The sequence below is a fragment of the Cupressus sempervirens genome, chromosome 11, assembly GCF_028749045.1.
Source record: "Cupressus sempervirens isolate cs-2001-9-10 chromosome 11, ASM2874904v1, whole genome shotgun sequence".
Classification (NCBI taxonomy): Eukaryota; Viridiplantae; Streptophyta; class Pinopsida; order Cupressales; family Cupressaceae; genus Cupressus; species Cupressus sempervirens.
In genome coordinates this window covers 556603222-556616405 of record NC_143128.1, presented here as the reverse complement: position 1 = coordinate 556616405, position 13184 = coordinate 556603222, and positions in this window count along the sequence as shown.

Genomic DNA, 13184 nt, shown 5'->3' with positions numbered 1-13184 from the left:
CAATAGAGTAAAATATGAAGATGAAGATGCTATGGAAAAGTAATCTATGGTATCAAAAATAATACACACATAAGCCATTTTCACTAAGCTAAAGAAACTTTTCACATAACACAAAATATGTAAAGGCCTACTGTAACACTCCACTTGGGAACCCAAGAGAAATAAACCTAACATGTTACAATGTTTACTGGACTATTATTTTTTAAAGGTTAAATGACATCAAAGAAATGATGAAAAATCAATATACACGTACACATCAATCAGACATATGCAAGTACATTATAGATTTCATTCCTCAAGGGTTCCTTCATGTTGAGTTACATTTACAAGGTTTATATTAATTAGTTTAAATCTCAAGTACAATGTCTCGTGATCATAAGAAATAACTGATATGTCATCTCATAAGAAAATGCATAATCACAACTAATACAATACATCTAATGAATAAATTCCACTATACATGTTGCAGGGTATGCAAGAATAGATACAAGTACATCAGAAAACAAAACATGTGATAACATATATACAACAACTAAATAGAAGTCCCCAAGATAGGAATAAGAATGATGATGGTATAACTACATCAACAAACATCCAACATCTATAAAACTAAGGGGGGCAAAACTTGTAAGAAGTCACTACCTCCAGACCATGTGCTCACCTAGTCAGACTTCCACTCCCACCGTGTAGGGAAGAGAATGAACAATCAACATATGACTAATCAATCATAAAATAATCCTAGGCAAGGAATCTCGATGGCCAATTCTACCTCAAGGGTACACAAACTTCTAAAGAAGAAAATATAACAAAATTGAGAAGACACTCATTCCAATACCAACACCACATACCAAAGTCAACATACAGATAGCAAGTATACATCAAATAGTAGAAGTCAAGAGATAAAGTCAATCAAAGATAACCACTTCAATTCAAAAGCCACATGTCAAAATTACAATAACCAATCGAACACCAATAACCACCAATGATAGTAAATCATCAATAATAACTACATCCAACAAATAAAACACCACCAAAGGCAAATACCAAAGCTACGAGGAGACTTGGGCTACATACTAGGGAGTGTCATCACATGGTCAAACTACTTGAGTTACCTTAGACTGGTCTCTTATACGACCTTGGACCCTCAAACATTGAGTTATCCTAGACTGATTATTCTGGACCCCAAACCCTTAACGTGACACATGCCGAACTAGAATATTTTCTCAGGAAGATGAGGAAAACTAGTCATACCTCTTACTAGGTATCATTCCATTCCCATCCTTAGCCTATACAAGTTCTCAAGGCATGGGTGAGGCAAACATCTCTAACTTATCATTTTAATGTGTGTCTAAATACTTTAAATTACTATGTTATCTCTTATTACATAACTTACAATAGGTTACCCTAGTACTAACCACTTTGCATCCTAGACCCCTATTGCAAGCCACTTCCAAAGACATGCGCCTAGTCAACCTCTCTTAAGCATACAAATCTCAGTTGTGTCCTATACCACAACACCCATAATGACTAAACTCATTTCCTTAATAGGAAACCTGAAAATAAATTGGTTCTCCCAACCAAAGTAAACATAAATGCACCACAAAGAAATTCTCATAAATGCAACTTTCAATTTAAATCACAAAGCTCTTCATAAAATTTGGAAGCATTAAACATTGAGGAAAATAAATCACAAAAGGCCTCTGGTGTATGTCCTTATTGGCAAGCGAAGCAACTCACAAGAGAAATTAACATGAAAAGAACAACATAGAAATCCAATGTAAAACATTAGGAAAACATAGATATCCAGATCTCATGGTTAAAATCGTTTATTTATAGAAGTTTGGTTTGACCAATAGAACACATTTTTTTAAAACATTAAGTTTTACACGATTTCAAAATTAAATGATGTCCCAATGTGATTAAATGTTTTAATAGATTAAAAAATAGTTGTAAGCTAATACTATCATCGTGTTTAACCATTATATTTAAATGTCAAATTTTCATTTACAATTTACCAATAAACATATGTAATAATTTTAAATTAAAAAATTCCCAATTAGAAAAAACATATATAAATTCAAACTAAACAATATGAATCAAACATATTATGAGTAAATAGAAAACTAATTATTTTATATTAATTATAAAAATATCTTCAAAATTTAATAAACTTGAGTCATATTTAATAATAATTAAATTTTATTTATAAATAAATATATTATTTAAACTATTAAAATTTAAACTACATAATAATTTTTTAAAATAATTTTTTAACCTCTTTTGGGGTGGGGCTCGCATGGGCTATGGCCCAAAGGGCTCCCCGTGACCCTCCTAAAAAAGGAGGAATTTGCTTAGTAGTTGTGCACTGCTTGTAAGCAGTCATAGACTGCTACAATAATCACACACTACTAGCATTGCCGCTACAAGGAGGGGGTTGGGGGGTTTGTAACCCACTTTAAAAAATGTTATTTTTTACTAAATATTCTTTAAAAAATTCTTTATAATTTTTTTATTATATTTATTTATTTAATGCCAATAGGTATTTTACAATGGAAAACAGATGAATGGGATGGTGTTAGTCTGTTAATGCTAACATTTATCTTTTTATGTTAAATTAGTCAACCATCTACATGTCAGAGTATTAATATTAAATATAAATAATCTATATTTAGAAAATAAAATAATGAAGACTACATAAAATAGTTGCTAAAATTATCAACTTTAAAGATATAAATAATCATTTTTTAGAAATAAAAATAAAAAACTTAAGTCAATGTAAAAAACTAAATGCAGATATAATAAAATATTAATAATTATTATGGGTTTCAACCCTACCTCATGCTGATGCTAATACTCTAGCAACCTAGGGAAACACTTGCTAAACTGAAACCCTTCATAGCTTCCAAAATATTCCTTTGCCCAAAATTTCAAAAATTGCTCCCCAAAAACCTGTGTGAAATAATGACCTGAAAAGCTCTAATATAGAGCCCTAACTCCCTTTAGGGTTTCTATTTCTAAAAGTACTATAATGTAATTATTTCATTTAATTATTCAATTCATGCATATTTACTCACTCTTTAATTTTATTTCCCACTTAATTATTTAATGCAAATAGGTTTAAAATAATTATTTATTATATTAATCAATAAAGATAATTAAAGTGCACTCTTTAAAAGCAACTCTAATTAAATCAATTTTAATTATAAATTTATGCTAAGACAAGATTTAATATTTAGCATTTAATAGTTAAATTCTTTTAATTTAATTTTCTAGATTAGGACTTTAAGTTAAATATTTTAATTTTAGCAAAATATTCCAATAATCCTAACAAATGAAATATCGTCTTATTTAATATCTTTCCATTTTTAATCAAGTAACATTTAGTAATTCCAATATCAAAGAGTAATCCCAAAAATCATAAATAAGCATTCTACAAAGCAAATTCACAAAGTCAAGCTACATGAAATGCCATAAGGAAAACCAACCAAAGTGAAAGTCAAACAACCTACACACAGAAGGACTCGCAAGTTTAAAAAGGGTAGACATTAAGATATGAGTCCTCCTTGGAAGACAAGTATTTAGGCTATGGCTAGGACTAGATTTGATTATTAGCTTCCCATTGTTACTATTAAGTTATTGTGATAGGGCCACACTCATCTTGGCAATTTAGGGAAGTCAATGCCTAATACCTACAACCTGCATAAAAGATGAGCATGTATATGCATGTGTGTGTGTGTGTGTGTGTGTGTGTGTGTGTGTGTGTGTGTGTGTGTGTGTGTGTGTGTGTGAGAGAGAGAGAGAGAGAGAGAGAGAGAGAGAGAGAGCTAAAAAAGTAATGACGGGGAGTGGTACATCATGTAGATCTCGACTAGCAGGTGACTATGATTCCCTCCCTTAACCATATCAGACATGTCAGATAGAAAAGTAAAATAGATACACACACCATACACATGCAAGTATGGGGTAAGTACCATAATCAGTAAAATCATTGAATTCTTAGATATAACAATGATCACTACAAATATAAAATAATAATCATTTGGAGACCTATCATATGACATCATCATGTGAGCAATCACATTTACTAACTAAGATTAATTACAACATCATTAATGCACTAGTCATCATAATCATTTATCAACATGGAATATAATCAACTAAGTATTCATCTCTGATATATATGTAATTCAAGTCATGAAATAATTCCATGTAACTGTAAATCAAATATCTCTAAAACTAACACATGCATGAAATATGCCATGAAGAGTTTGGCAAATTGAACAGATAAGCAACATATGGGTGGGCATTAAACCTACCCCTAATGGTTGCAATCACTAGAAAAGGATCTGTGAAGGCTCACCAATAAAAATCCTCCTAACTTCTTTGCCATATCTCAAATCTCGTACTCTCTCTTCCTCCATGATCCATTAAAATGTCATCCCACAAAGCCAAAAACCAATAAAAAAAAGAAAAAAAGGTAAAAAGATGCATGGTCATGCTAAAAGAGGGCAATGAAAGGAAAACAATATAAATTTAAAAAATCACACCCAAACCTAAATAGAAACTACCCCTACCCCTGATTTTTCAAACTGAGAGAGAGAGAGAGAGAGAGAGAGAGAGAGAGAGAGAGAGAGAGAGAGAGAGAGACTAGTACATTTTTCCAACAAAATATTATATATATTATTATGAGAATGATAGCAAAAACTATTTTAAAATTTGCTTTTTTCATAAGAACAAAAAACAAAAAAATCATTGCATTAATTTGATCTTATCGCAAGGTTAATACAAAAAGAAAATAATGGCATATCTATGTAATTCTTTAATAAGAACAAAAATGTTGAAAAAAACTATTATAGTTGTGTAATTATTTTATACACATTTTGGCTTTGTATGAGAGACATTTGAATTTTTTTTAAAATCTTTTTTCTTATTTTTTTCTTAGTGTCAAACTCTATAGATGCTCCTCCTTTTGAGAGGCAATACAAAGTATTATTATAACATTGCATAATGTTCTACATTTTAATTTTCCTCATGCTTCTAGGAGGGAATAAAAATTAATTTCTAACAAATAATATTGGATAATTTTTTACATTTTAATTTTCTAACTCAATAAATAAAGTAACATTAGATGTTATCTTGTCTCTTATAATTAATAGTTTATTTTATTAGACTTTTAGATCATAAGTAATTTTGATTAAAAACTTCTCTTATTAACGAGATTAGGAAGGTCAATTTTTTTCTAAATCTTGAGACTAGTTTTACATGTGTCACTCTTGTGTAGGGTTCAATCAAGATCAATTTTTTTACATTAAATTTGTCAACCATCTACATGTCAATGTGTTAATATTAACTATAAATAATGTATATTTAGAAAAATAAAATAATGAAGACTGCATAAAATATTTGCTAAAATTATTAACTTTAAAGATATAAATAATAACTTTTTTAGAAATAAAAATAAAAACTTAAGTCAATGCAGAAAAATTAATGTAGATACAAGAAATATATTAATAACTATTATGGGTATCAACCCTACCTCGCATTGATGCTAATACTCTAGCAACATGGTGAAACCCTTGCTAGATTGAAACCCTTCAAAGCTTCCAAAATATTTCTTTTGCTCAAAATTCCAAAAATTGTTCCCCAAAAACTTATGTGTGAAATAATAACCTGAGAACTCTAATATAGAGTCCTAACTCCCTTTAGGGTTTCTATTTCTAAAAGTACTAAAATGTAATTATTTTATTTAATTATTCAATTCATGCATATTTACTCACTCTTTAATTTTATTTCCCACTTAATTATTTAATGTAAACAAGTTAAAAATAATTATTCATTGTTTTAATCAATAAAGATATTTAAAGTGCACTCTTTAAATGCAACTCTAATTAAATCAATTTTAATTAAAAATTTATGCTAAGACAACATTTAATTTTTAATAGTTAGTGCTACTTTGTTGCCTTGTATTTTCTTTGTGTAGCTGGTTTTCTAGTGTAGTAGGTTTTTTGTTTCCTAGCTGCGGGCCTATTGTTTAGGTTTAGCTTTTGATAAGCAGTTTCTCTATAGCTGGACTCTTCTTAATATTTCTATTTTAGATATGTTGTAAAAAATTTTGACTTTCAAGATCCCTCTAAAACCTATTTTACTTAATCAAAAACATTTAATTTTTAATTCTGGATAACTTGCAAAAGAGAGGAGTCTACTTCTTTTTTTTTGAGAGGAGTCTACTTGGTCAATAGATGTTGTCTCCGTAAGAAGGACTTTGAAGACAAGAACCACCTTCTTTTAAATTTTTTTTTTAGCCAAAATGTTTGGAGCTATCTCCTCAAATACTAGAATTTATATTAGGTTTAGCATAATGACATTGATCAATGTTTTCAGAGCTGGACATGTCCTACTAAGGATGATGACATTGGTTTTCTTTGGAAGATTTCTCTACCTCATCTATAGTGGGGTATCTAGAAGGAGAGGAATAATAGAATTTTCAGAAATAAGGAGACCCTTGATTGGGTTTCAGGTCAAAATATAATCAGATCTATAAAAGAGTATCCTAAATCTCAAAGAAAAATGTCTGATGAGATTCAAATAAGTAATCCTTGATGATAGAGCTAAGAAAGTCCACAAGTTTCATTTTGTGTTCCTAAATTATTTTAGGTATAAAGATAGAATTTCTTTCCCATTCTACCTAAAGTACTCTTTGATACAAAGCCTCCAAGCACATAGGAAGAAGGATTCTCATCTTGTGCTCCACGAGGGCTTAATCCTTCTTATTGATAAGTATTGTAAAAGTAAGGTTGTTAAACCCTCTCCAATTTTGGAGAAAAAAAGGAAATTTTTTGGTAATGAACCCTTAAAGAAAAAGGTTAAAAGTGAGGAAGGCACGAGTGATAGTAAGAGCACTAAAAAGGGTCACAAGTGAGAGATTAAAAAGAAGAATGTTGAGGAAGTGACAGATTCTAAGAATTCTATCAAGGATGAAAATAAGACCGAAATGGGAGACCTTAGCTCAAACCTGGAAGGTTATTCTAGAAATAAGGGCATGTGGAGGAAAGCAAAGACAGAAAAACTAAATCAAATGTTGGGTCTGAAGCTTTAAAGGATGATGAGGAGAAATATAATGTTCTTTCTTCTCCGACTAATACTAAATCCAATGAGAAGAAAATGGACATTGACATAGAAAAGAGCAATGAGGGTAATGTCCTTGTAATGAAAGAGAATAGCCTAAGTAAGGAGAAGGAAGAGGAGTTTAAGGAGAAGCAGGATGTTAACACTAACATCTAGGTCAATAACACTACCATTGACACTACAATTAGGACTGAAGAAGGTAACAGTGATGAGACTCACCATGTGAAGCTCTCTTTTCTTCATACTACCAAATTTAAAGTGGAGGCATCCCTATAAGTGGACTCGTGGCTATACAATGAAATCATGGTGCTCAAGAAAAAAGTTGGAGTCATTCAAAAAGAGTTGGACCATGAACGTGTTATGAGAGCCCACCTGAAGAAACTTGTTGGTAACATCCCTGACAAACTAAAGGATTATGAGTTGGAAATTTGACAACTTATTAAAGAAAGCAGGCAGAGAAAGGAGTAGGTCACTTCCAATTTCTGTGTTGCAGCAACTAGTCTAGGCAAGAAAAGTAACGAGGAGATCATGTCTCCAGACATTGCTATGGTGAGGAGTCCAAGAGGGCCTAGCAAGAGAACGAGGTAGAGTATGAGGAAAAATATTGTTCATGCTCTCAATGTTCCTATTTTTTCCATGATTGATATTATTGAGACTACTGTAGAAGTAGGCAAGGAAGTGGAGAAGAGCATCAAGGAATTGTTGTAGGTGTTGGTCATGGTCATTGGTGTGCTAGTTGCTAGTTCGGGTGGTTTTGTTGGTTTTGTTTTTAATTTTCCAACTTTCTATTTAAAACTTTAGGTTCTAGATCCTTGTAAAACCTAGGTGTGTTTGGTTTAAACTTGCAATTTTAGGTCCTTGTAAAACTTTATTTTCTATGTTTTTTGCTTTACTCTGGGTTTCGACTCCTTGTAAAACCTGGCTAGTTCTTAATGTTGATCTTTTGCTTTTGTTAAAGGGTTTCAAAACCTATTTTTACCCTAATCTAAAGCATCTAATATTTAAAATTTAGTATTTAGTATTTAAATTCTTTTAATTTAATTTTCTAAATTAGGACTTTAAGTTTAATATTTTAATTTTAGCCAAATATTCCAATAATTCTAACAAATGAAATATCGTCTTATTTAATATCTTTCCCTTTTTAATCAAATATAATCTAATAATTCAAATATTAAAGATTAATCCCAAAAATCATGAATAAGCATTCTACAAAGCAAATTCACAAAGTCAAATCACGTGAAACGCCATAAGGAAAACCAACCAAAGCAAAAGTCAAACAACATATGCACAAAAGGACTCACATGTCTAAAAGGGGTAGATGGTAAGATATGAGTCATCCTTGTAGGACAAGTATTTAGGCTATGGCTAGGACTAGATCTGATCATTAGCTTCCCATTCTTATTATTAAGTTATTGTGATAGGGCACACTCATCTTGGCAATTCAAGAAAGTCAATGCCTGATACCTGCAACCTACATAAAAGATGAGCACATGTACATATGCATATATATAAGCTAAAAAGGCAATGATGGGGAGTGGTACATCATGTAGATCCTGACTAGTAGGTGACTACAATTCCCTCCCTTAACCATATCGGACATGTTAGATAGAAAAGTAAAATAGATCTACACACCATAAACATGCAAGTATGGGGTAAGTACCATAATAAGTAAAATCATCAAATGCTTAGATATAACAATGATCACTATGAATATAAAATAATAATAACTTGGAGACCTATCATATGGCATCATCATGTGAGCAATCACATTTACTAACTAAGAATAATTAAAGAATCATTAATGCACTAGTCATCATAATCATTTATGGGTAAAAGCACAAACTTGTGTCACCCTTTTGTAAAGGAAAAGGCTAATACACATGAAATATATAATCAACTAAGTATTCATCTCTGATATATATAATCCAAGTCATGAAATAATTCCATGTAACTGTAGATCAAATATCTTTGAAACTAACACATGCATGAAATATACCTCAAAGAGTTTGGCAAACTAGATAGATAAACAATATATGGGTGGGAATTGCACCTACCTCTGATGGTTGCAATCACTAGAAAAGGACCTATGAAGGCTCAACAATAAAAATCCTCCTAACTTCTTTGCCATGTCTCAAATCTCATACTCTCTCTTCCTCCATGATCCATTAAAACATCATCCCACAAAGCCAAAAACCAATAAAAAATCAAAACAAAAAAAAAAAAGGTAAAAAAGATGCATGGTCATGTTAAAAGAGGGCAATGAAAGGAAAACGATATAAATAAAAGAAATCACACCCAAACCTAAATAGAAACTACCCCTACCCCTATTTTTTTAAACTGTGTGTGTGTGTGTGTGTGTGTGTGTGTGTGTGTGTGTGTGTGTGTGTGTGTGTGTGTGTGTGTGTGTGTGTGTGTGTGTGTGTGAGAGAGAGAGAGAGAGAGAGAGAGAGAGAGAGACCCTAGTACATTTTTCCAATAAAATATTATATATATTATTACGGGGATGGGAAAAAAAAAAAAATAATAATTCTTTTTCATAAGAACAAAAAACCAAAAATTTGTTACATTGATTTGACCTTATTGCATGTTATAGCTTGACTGTTGTTGGAAAAAATAAAATAAAAAATAATAGGTTAAAACAAAAAGAAAATAATGGTATATCTCTATAATTCTTTGATGAGAACAAAAATGCTAAAAAAACTATTATAGTTGTGTAATTATTCTATACACATTTTGGCTTTGTATGAGAGACATTTGAATTTTTTTAATTATCTTTTTTCTTATTTTTTTCTTAGTGTCAAACTCTATAGATGTTCCTCCTTTTGGGAGGCAATACAAAGTATTATTATAACATTGCACAATGTTTTATATTTTAATTTCCCTCATGCTTCTAGGAGGGAATAAAAATTAATTTCTAACAAATAATTTTGGAGTTTAATTTTCTAAATTATTAAATAAAGTAATATTAGAATTTATCTTGTCCTTTATAATTAATAATTTATTTTATTAGACTTTTACATATTAAGTAATTTTGATTAAAAATTTGTCTTATTAACAAGGCTAGGAAGGTCGATTTTTTTTCTAAATCTTGAGACTACTTTTACATGTGTCACTCTTGTGTAGGGTTCAATCAAGATCAATTTTTAGTGTACTTCCAAGGGTACTAATTGAACACATTGAGTTGGATGCATCTACAGAGATCATATGAGGAGAATGTTAGCTCAAAGATCAATTTACCTCAAGATAGTAATTAAAATGAGGTGGAATTCAAAGTGAATCTACTTGGATTGGATTTTTCTAGAGATCTAAAGGTCATACATACATACATACATACATACATACATACATACATACATACATACATACATACATACATACATACATACATACATACATACATATATATATATATATATATATATATATATATATATATATATATATATATATATATATATATATATATATATATATATATATATATATATATATATATATATATATATATATATATATGGAACTTCCTTGACCATAGTTCAAGCTATATGATAGAGATATACACCTAGGTCAAAGCTAGAAACATGGTTCCTTTTAATTGGGAAATGATAGGAGAATTCAAAAATTTCAAAATCTCTCATAGTTATAAGGAAAGAAACATGATGGGAAAATGTTGGCCGACATGACCACAACTATCCCTTATTAGATAATGACTCGACAAGATTGTATCGAGGTCCCTAGATGGTGACATGGTAATGTGTAGTTTGGGCCCACAAGGACGTAGTCACATAACTCCCATATTTTTCATTCTTAAGGTTAATGTACATGGTCAGAATCAATATCTTCAAATTGAGCCTAAAAAGGGTTTTTTATTGAATGAGGAGCAAGTTGATGAGAACCTACAAATTTGGAAGGTGAGAGATAATGGTTAGCTCATGTGTGGGTTGAAGAAGCTAGGAATTAGTATAGAAAGGATGGTAATATTTGTGATCTTGACATTTAGAAATGATACTACTTTTTGTTTGTCCTTTAGGATCATTGTATTGTCATGAAATAGAGCTTCACAAAACTATTGTGACGTGAGAAATGGCCTTTAAATAGTTGTCACAATGGTTATTTGCAAGCTATAGAGAATAATATATTCCTTACAAAATATCTTAAAAGTTTTAATATAATTGGTTGTATCCCCTTTGATGTTTTTGATTGATTAAATTTTTTGATTAAAAACCCAATAGTTTTCATCATTTATTATATTAATCATATTAATATTTTCTTGCCCAATCTTTTTCCCTCCATAATAAGATTGATTTTGTTTAAAAAGTAAGAACACTACATAAGTAATTACATCAAAATAAATGTGAAGTTGAATAACCCATCCCAAAGAAAACCTAACCTCTAACCACCTTTGCAAACTCCATCAGAGATTTTCCATTCTCATTTACAAAGGTTTACAAAATTTATATAAATACAACATTTATACAAGAGATCCAAAAGAAGAGTACAATGACGCTTTAACACTTGAAGACAAAAGCATGAGTAAAACCATGGAAGATTCTTCATAAACACTATTTTTTACAACTAAACCAAAGCTGTCAAGCTTTGAATGACATTATCTTCGCCCTTTTAATATGATTTCAATTCACCATTAAGAATAAACAAAAAAAATCCTAGGTTATTTTTTCCATTTTCCATTCTACCAAATTATCCTTGATCATTTAAAATTGTTTCAATTGAGTTATTTGCCTCTTTATGTCCTCCATAAGCTTCTATTTCAACTTTTTTAATCTTAAGGATTAGTTGAACCAAATTGTTCTTGTTATCATCTCCTAGTCACAAAGTTATAAATATAAGAGTTTGACTCTTTGAAAATGGCATTTATCTTGTAAGGAAATCTCTCATCCAAAGGATCCCACATATTGTCCCCTTTCACAACAAAACATAACTAATGAAGATATGTGATTACTATCATTGTAATATATTTTAACTACCCCTCCTTAGGTATTTATACCTTGTAAATAAATAGTCAATGATATTATGAGTTAAGTTTTTTCACAACAATTACATGAATGTCTTTTCAAAAAGATTTGGTTTAGAAGACCTATCAACCAAGTATTTATTAATATAAACCACTTATACCCAAAACTTTTATCCTAGTACAAATTCATTTAGCATACTTGTAATGCCTCGCCAAGGGATCCAAAGAATTAACCCTAAGTTTCTCTAAGTTTGGTAGTATTATTATTATTTTTTTTTTTTGAAACATGAAAGTAAAACCATGCATAACATAGTAGCGAAAGCAATAACAACATTCCACTAAAAGTAAACATAAACATACATAACAGGTTACATTCTTCAAGGATCCCTTAATGTTGAATCACATCTAATTTAATTATTAATAATTCCATCTAATACTACATCCACATAAAATAATAATAAAAAGTCCAACATTCTTAAATTACATTCCTGATTGCTCGATCATCCACTGTACATGCCACAGGGTATGAAAGGCTTAAAAGAATATACATGTGTGAAAATAAAGTACATCATCATCCTTATTCTAGTCCATGATGCAATAAAGTAAATGTAATCACATGTCATACATGATACATCATCATAAAAGATATAAACATGCATCATAAAGGATAACCATTTATCACAAACATAATTAACTAAGTGCACAGTTCCTCCCAACCGTAAATAGAATCATTAGACCATCGTGGGCCCTAGCCATCCCTCCATGTGTAACATCCCAAGTCACTGAAGATATCATCGGTACCATCATAGTAGGAATGTCACTCTTAAATCATACTATATCATATGCAGAAAGAAATCTAACATGCAAGATAAAGCATAATATAAAATCATCTAACAAATGCAAATCATCAATATAAGGATAAGTGTCCACCATCATAATCAAAGAACATAATACATCAGCCACAGTGTCTCAGACGGATCTCAAATGGTAAGAGTGAAGAAGCACTACCACTTGACCACGTGGAACCTAAATGTCCACTCCCACCACGCTAAGGGGATAATCTCAATTCTCAAATATGTTATCAAAT